The following is a 7,196-nucleotide window of genomic DNA, read 5'->3' as shown; positions in this document are numbered from 1 at the left end:
TTGCCTGACTTCCAAGTGGCTAGTGTGGGTTTCATTCCTACTTGATAGCTGTGTGATTGCGAGTATGTGGTTGTCTGTCGCTATGTATGACCTACAACTGAGTAAACAGAAGCATATTTGTAATATATTTTTTTTATATTGCTCTGTAGTTTGTGGGCAAACAGATTGGCTGTTGTAGGAGACATTACAGTAGTTCAAATTCGGTGAAGTATGAGCACCATTGCTAAAGTTGCTATCTAAAGGTAATTTTTTTTATGGCAATTAAGGGCTGGATGCCGGTTAATACTGGTTGGAAAATAACTATCAATGTCCGAACATCAGCATCTCTGAATCTTCATCACATTTAATACTGCTTCATATAAAAAATGGTATTTCCATAAATGGCCGGGCAGTGCTTGTTTCATCACAAGTTCCCTTATCCGACTGCAAAAATATTTGAATTGAAGTGAATGCTTTTATAGTCGTTATACAAGTATAATGAGATTTAAAGTTTTCACCACGTAGTGCACAAATAACAACAAACAGAAAAATAAATAATCGGTAAATAAGAAACAAATAATTTTAAAGGATATAAAATTAATTCACTATTTATTGAAGTGCATTTTAATAAAATTGGTCAAAATTGGTCAGCATCCAAATCTCTAACAATAAGTGAATGCACAAATCTAGATCCTTAACATTTTCATATCAAACTTTTTATTTTTAAAGTCAGTCAATCTTTTCTCAAATCTTTAGGCAAAATGGTGAAACAGAAACAGTTAAATGTGACTGTAATGAATTGCAACTACAATAGTCAGTATTTAAACTATATGGACATTTTTTTAATATAAATGTATTTGGAGTACTGGCATGTCTTTGTCTAGGAATATATAAATAAATATATATACATATATATATGTATATATATATGTATATATATGTATATATGTGTACGTATATATGTATATATACACACATATATATGTATATATGTGTACGTATATATGTATATATACATATATATATATATATATATATATATATATATATATATATATATATATATATATATATATATATATATATATATATATATATTCATTCACACGCACACACCCATTACCATGTATTACCATGCAGTATGTAGTATGCATTTAAATGCTTCTGACCTCATTGTGTTAACTTTAGAGTAGTTGTTTTTCTCCCCGTCAGGCGACCTGTAAGCGCTAGACTATAAGTGCTAGACAAATGGTACAACTTAAACTGTACATGTAAGTGAAAGTTGTTATATTTGTGATGTACGTGTTGTATATACATAGTTGATATTGTCTCAGGTGGCCTGAGCTGTGTTCAGCATTCTTGGTATTGGGACATTTTTTAAGGTACTGAACGTTGCATGGTCAAAAGCTTTACTGACATAAAATAAGGCTTTCTCATCATCCTTTGTATTCAGTATTTATGTGTAAAAAGACATTTTGTAATGTAAACTTATTTGTTTGTCACAATGTTGTCTCAATAGAGGTGACTGCTTCAATTTTTCTCCAGAGGACTTCTTATACGAAGACAAAAAATAACGATTCATTTAAGATAATTTAACCTAGATAAACACCTGTAATTTTACTTCTATTTACTTTCAGTGTTTGCATCCAGCTCTAGGCCCTAGAGTCTAGGCCAAGCAAGAAATTTCAATTAATAAGAAAGGACACTTAGAGCGAAATTTGAATTATTTTTCATTCTTGTACAAATTCTACCTTTATTAATTTAGCATTTATTGAATGGTGATTATGGCATCATATCGTAATGCAATAATACTATGTGCCGGCCTGATTGTATTCTTTGGGCTACACAAAGAAGCGCAACATCCACTAACTTGGATCCCAGTGTAACGCAAGCCTCTTTATTGACATCTGGATATGGTCTCAACATGGCGTGTATTATATGCAATGCACAGCTGAATTTTCAAATCCTGTTGTCCTCTGGAGAGAAAATGCCACAAGAAAAGAATCCTGAAATGAAATTAATTACTTTGTGTTGATCCTGGGCACGTATGATCATCATAATAAAGTATATTATTTTGTGCTGTGTGTTAACTTTTTGTCATGTTTCATGTAAGTTTAATCTCAAGAATATCACATTAAATTCAGCCCTGTATGCAACTAACCATGGAAGTGCCCTTGCCAACATCTGGGAAACTCCCAAAGTTGTTTTATAGCTTCAGGGACATTCCCAGCATGCAGCTGTCATTATTCACCTATGGCAGACAAAACGTCGGTGCCAAATGTTTACACGTAAGAGCAAAATTTATATAAAATATTGTATTCATATATATGTATATACATATTATTATTATTATTTGTTTAATGTTGACTTCAGATGTCTTAATTCATACTCTAAACAAAAAGTTTTCCAAGCAGTATAATGGCCGTCTATCTCCATGAGGTGAATTGATTTCTCTTGGCTGTTGCAAGACAAGTTAGGACTACGCAGGCTTCTCATCAACATAATCTTTTTTTTTGTGTGTATTTTAACTTTCTTTACCTTGTTTGAGTCACTGAAGAAAGATCACCTCTCGTGGCTTCCTGGAACAGCCACAAATTTTAAGTTTTATAGGACAGGTTGTACTCATCTATCCACAGCAAAATGTTTTATAACACTATATTGCTAAACTGTAGCTTTTACAGCTCTGGCGCCAGCTATTTGACATCTTAGAATGTATAGAATGTTAATCATGGACTTGTCATAGTGGATTACACAGTATCCTTTCAACATGTTATGTCATCTTTGGTGGTTGGTTATACATTGAAAATCAAAGGTTTAAGAGTATTACTTACATGATGACAGGATCTCTAAAAAAAAACATTATTCATTCAGCAATGAATTCATTCCGCTTCAAACCGCTTTATCCTCATTAGGGTCGCGGGGGGTGCTGGAGCCAATCCCAGCTGTCCGGGCAAGAGGCGAGGGACACCCTGAATCGGTGGCCAGCCGATCGCAGGGCACAAGGAGACAGACAACCATTCACACTCACACTGATAGCTAGGGGCAATTTAGAGTGTCCAATCAGCCTACCATGCATGTTTTTGGAATGTGGGAGGAAACCGGAGTTCCCAGAGAAAATCCACACAACACAGGGGAAAACATGCAAATTCCACACAGGTGGACCGACCTGGATTCGAACACAGGATCCTAGAGCTGTGAGGCCGATGCACTAACCACTCATCCGTTTTTAGAAAATGAAAAAAAAGCTAAGAAAATATTGTATGTTGTGTAAATACTAACAAAATTGTTCAATATAAAGTACACAATATACATCCTTAGAGATACAAGTTTTACTACTTTGTTCATTTGGGATATAATGTCACCAAAACTCCACAGCTGCATAAGCAAATACTGCAACAGTTCTACATTCTTAATTCTCAATAGCACAGTACTTGAGGTCACTTGATGGTGTAGTGCAGTGTTTCTTAACCTTGTTGGAGCTATCGAACCCGACCAGTTTCATATGCGCATTCACTGAATCTCACCAGTTTCATGTGGGCCTACTTGAGTGTGAAATAAAAAGTGATTTTTTCCTCGCAGCACTGATTGGCCAAGCAACGTCAAGTGATCATCTGCAGCCAGTAATGGTCAAGCGGGGCATGTTATCATGAATAGACATGATGAGTCGATGTGTCTCGACCTCCATGGCAGAGGCGCCACCGAACCCCTGAGAGCGTCTCACCGAACCCCTAGGGTTCGATCAAACCCAGGTTAAGAACCACTGGTGTAGTGGTTCTTCCTTCCGACTTTGGTGCAGGCGGGTGGGATCTATTCCCACTTGGTGGCAGTGTGATTGTGATAGTGAGTGGTCGTCTGTCTCTGTGTACCCTATGACAGACTGGCAACCAGTCAAGGTTGTAGTCTGCCTTTTGCCCTAAAACAGCTGGGTTAGGCTCCAGCAACCCCTGCAACCCTTTTGAGGATGAGTGGTATTGAAGATGAGAGAGTGAGAGAACGATACTTGAGAATTTTATAAATTGGAGTCCATCTTTGGAAACCCATTACATGACTTTCTTGTCTTCGTGTCCTGCCCAAGGACAAACTACTCAGTTTTCATAGTAAGCAGTCATGAGTTGTACTGCTACATCTCAACTCTTCTCACACACTGAAGAAAGCAAATAGAGCAGAAGCTCTTTCTAGACTTGATGGTTATTCATCCAGTCAGCACGGAATGAGAAATTTCATAGCTTGCGTTTGAGATCTGTTTGGACATAATGGTCATTGTCAGTCATCAATCGCAAGATAAAGACCACATGCACGGTTAAAGGTTGCTGCACAATTTATCTGATTTAAAAACAATTAAATAAAATAAAGAATTGTGAGGTTTTTCATCTAAAGGAGAGGAGAGAGACAATAGCTGTCCTGTTTAGTCATTTGGTACCAGTTCCCAGTCAAAGCGAACTGGACCTAATCTTGGTTTGTTTCTAATTTGGGAAAGTGTGGAGATATGGTCTCCTTTGGTAAATATCCTTGAAAGCCACCTGCATGTGAAACCAGATCTTCTTTCCCTGTTCCCTTAATCTCTTATGACCTTTAAGTTTCTGTCACGGCTGCAAGTCAACTACAAAAACACATGGCCTTTGTTCGAAAGGTCCCCCCCCCACATGCTCCCTTACAGTAAGATAGAAATACTTTTGTTTTGCACAAAAATTGAGATATGATATAAGTAAACATTGTGGAACCGATCTCATTATTTTGTTTCAGTGGTGCAGGCTACATGGTACACTTGTCTATGCCATATATTCACTGGCAAAGGTCAGAGATTCGGGTATACTCACTGGTTTGGTGTATGGTGAGGTGTATACGTTACTATATGCCCAATATTTGCCAGATTTAGTTTCTTGCTGTACCTCTACTTGATGTGAGACAACATTAAATTGGGATTAATTCATTCAACAGACCAGGTTGCTTATGGTGGTGCTTTTGAGGAGTTGCTACGAGGTTGTTGTTTTGGGATGAATAAGTATGATCCAAGTGTGATTACATTTTTAGGACAGTATATTTTCCTCAGAAATGATACTATTGTTGATTTTTCTGCTTGATTACATTTTACAAACAAAGATGAATCCTCACAAACAGTTGAAGGGTCATGAAAAATAAAATTTAGTAATACGATAAACCATTTACCTTTTTTATTAATTTTCCAAACTGCTTATCCTGCCTACCATGCATGTCTTTGGAACATGGGCAGAAACTAGAGTACCCAGAGAAAACCCACACAGGCCTGGGGAGAACATACAAACTCCACCCAGGTGGCCCAAACCTGGAATTGAACCCAGGTCCGCCACTGTGAGGCACTAACTACTCAACCACCGGGCTCCCTACTTACTAAGTAATATGAAATACTATGTATATTGTCAGTGTCAGCCAGCCCTACTATATGTCTCCTTGCTTAACATTGCACTTTAAATTAGGTCATGAATAAAAGTTTACCTCAGTTCCGTTCCCTTGCATGTCATATTTTGCATTCTCTTAATGAGCATTTTAGGCCATTACAAAAACAATTACATATTACGTACTTAACTTTTCCCAGTGGATTTGAGGTGGACATGTTCCGACTGCTAACATGAAAAATGACTACATAGTAAGGATACAGTGTTAAAGTGCATCATCCGAGATTCGAGCTGAATCGAGTCACACAACTGCGGTATTTAGTAAACCTAACTAATGTATTTTTGAAATGGGCAGAAAATGCAGAAAACCTGCAACTACATGCAGTACTGAAAGACTCCAATTTAAGGATTAAACTGAAACCATGCAGTAGTGTACTGTACATTTTATTGTAATTTGAGAAAGATAACATTCTACAAGCAGATTTTGGATATGACCTAAGAGATGGAAAATGGGATGTGAAACATGTTCTCAAAATCGTTCCATTTCTCATTGACCACAATGACGCCAGAAACAGCTGCATATGCATTATTCCAGCATTGGAAAATTGTGGCTCTAATGGTGTCTTTCACTCTCAGTCTAGCGTTGACAACCTGGTTATCATAATTGCTGTTGAATTTGATCCTAAAATTAGCCAAATATGCCTTCATTGAAAAAAGTAAAGAAATAAAAAGGTACTCTATCATTAATCTTAACTGTTATAACACACTTAACCTGCGAAATTGTTGTCATGCATATAAGCTTCAAGACATTGCATTAAATGTTACTTGCTACACTCAGCCAAAATTGGATTCAGACTTTATAATATGCAGGACACTAAGCAAAGTAATCAAAATGTTTGTGAACAAATTTGTGCTGCGAAAGATCAGCACAAATGAGATGAAGATGAAAAATTCACCCGTAAGTAATGAATTGTTCTGGAATGGAAACAAATGGTCAGAAGGGCCTTCCATTCACAGAAGCACTGAAGAAAATGCCTTCAAGCACATTACTCTAAACGTCAAAGGATGCAAGCTTCATTGTCATGCTTTGTTTGGTCTTGGAATTTCGAAATTTAACACTTAAAGGGATAGTCCAATCATTTTGAGGATCTGTACCTGAGTATATTAAATATAAGTGCTGAAAAAGTACACAGGCTGAGAACAATTGAGTGCTGAATGTCTTGAGTATGAACAAGAAACTCTTTGTAACAGCTGCCAGGATTTTGGAGGTGGGCCTAAAAAGGGGGTGGAGTGAAGTCACCTAGAATTTTTGCTTTCGAGCCTGCCCCTACAACATTTTACGAACTTAGAGGTGTCCGCACGCCGACTTGCAGGCAGCATCTCATTGGATGCATGATTCCGACATTACGTTATGTAGCAAAATAAACTTTATGGAAGAGTCATGAAGTTTTATTTTTGTTTTTAATCCCCATGTGCTTATTTTAACATACCATTATGTAAAGAGAAAACATCATAATATTCTTATTAATTATAAACGTGATTTGATTTATGTGCATTTTGTATGACGTCATTCTTCGCACACCAGACTGACAATGCAGCGGATTATTGGGATTTTTGCAATTGGAACGGAGCTCTGATGAGCCAGTTTTATTTATTAAATGTAGTTTGCATTTTTTTAATTCAAATTTAATAGGGATAACCTTGACCAAAAACAAAAATGTATTAATGTTGATTTCAATTGGGGACACACTCTGATGGGCTGATCTTATTTTACCTGTTTGGAAACGTAATTAAGTATAGTTTGCATTTTTGTTTTGCTTATTTAAATTTTGTGGAATGAACAAC

This window comes from Stigmatopora argus, chromosome 8 (genome assembly GCF_051989625.1).
Source record: "Stigmatopora argus isolate UIUO_Sarg chromosome 8, RoL_Sarg_1.0, whole genome shotgun sequence".
NCBI classification, from domain to species: domain Eukaryota; kingdom Metazoa; phylum Chordata; class Actinopteri; order Syngnathiformes; family Syngnathidae; genus Stigmatopora; species Stigmatopora argus.
The sequence above is the reverse complement of the archived record's forward strand: the minus strand, read 5'-3'. Positions refer to the sequence as shown.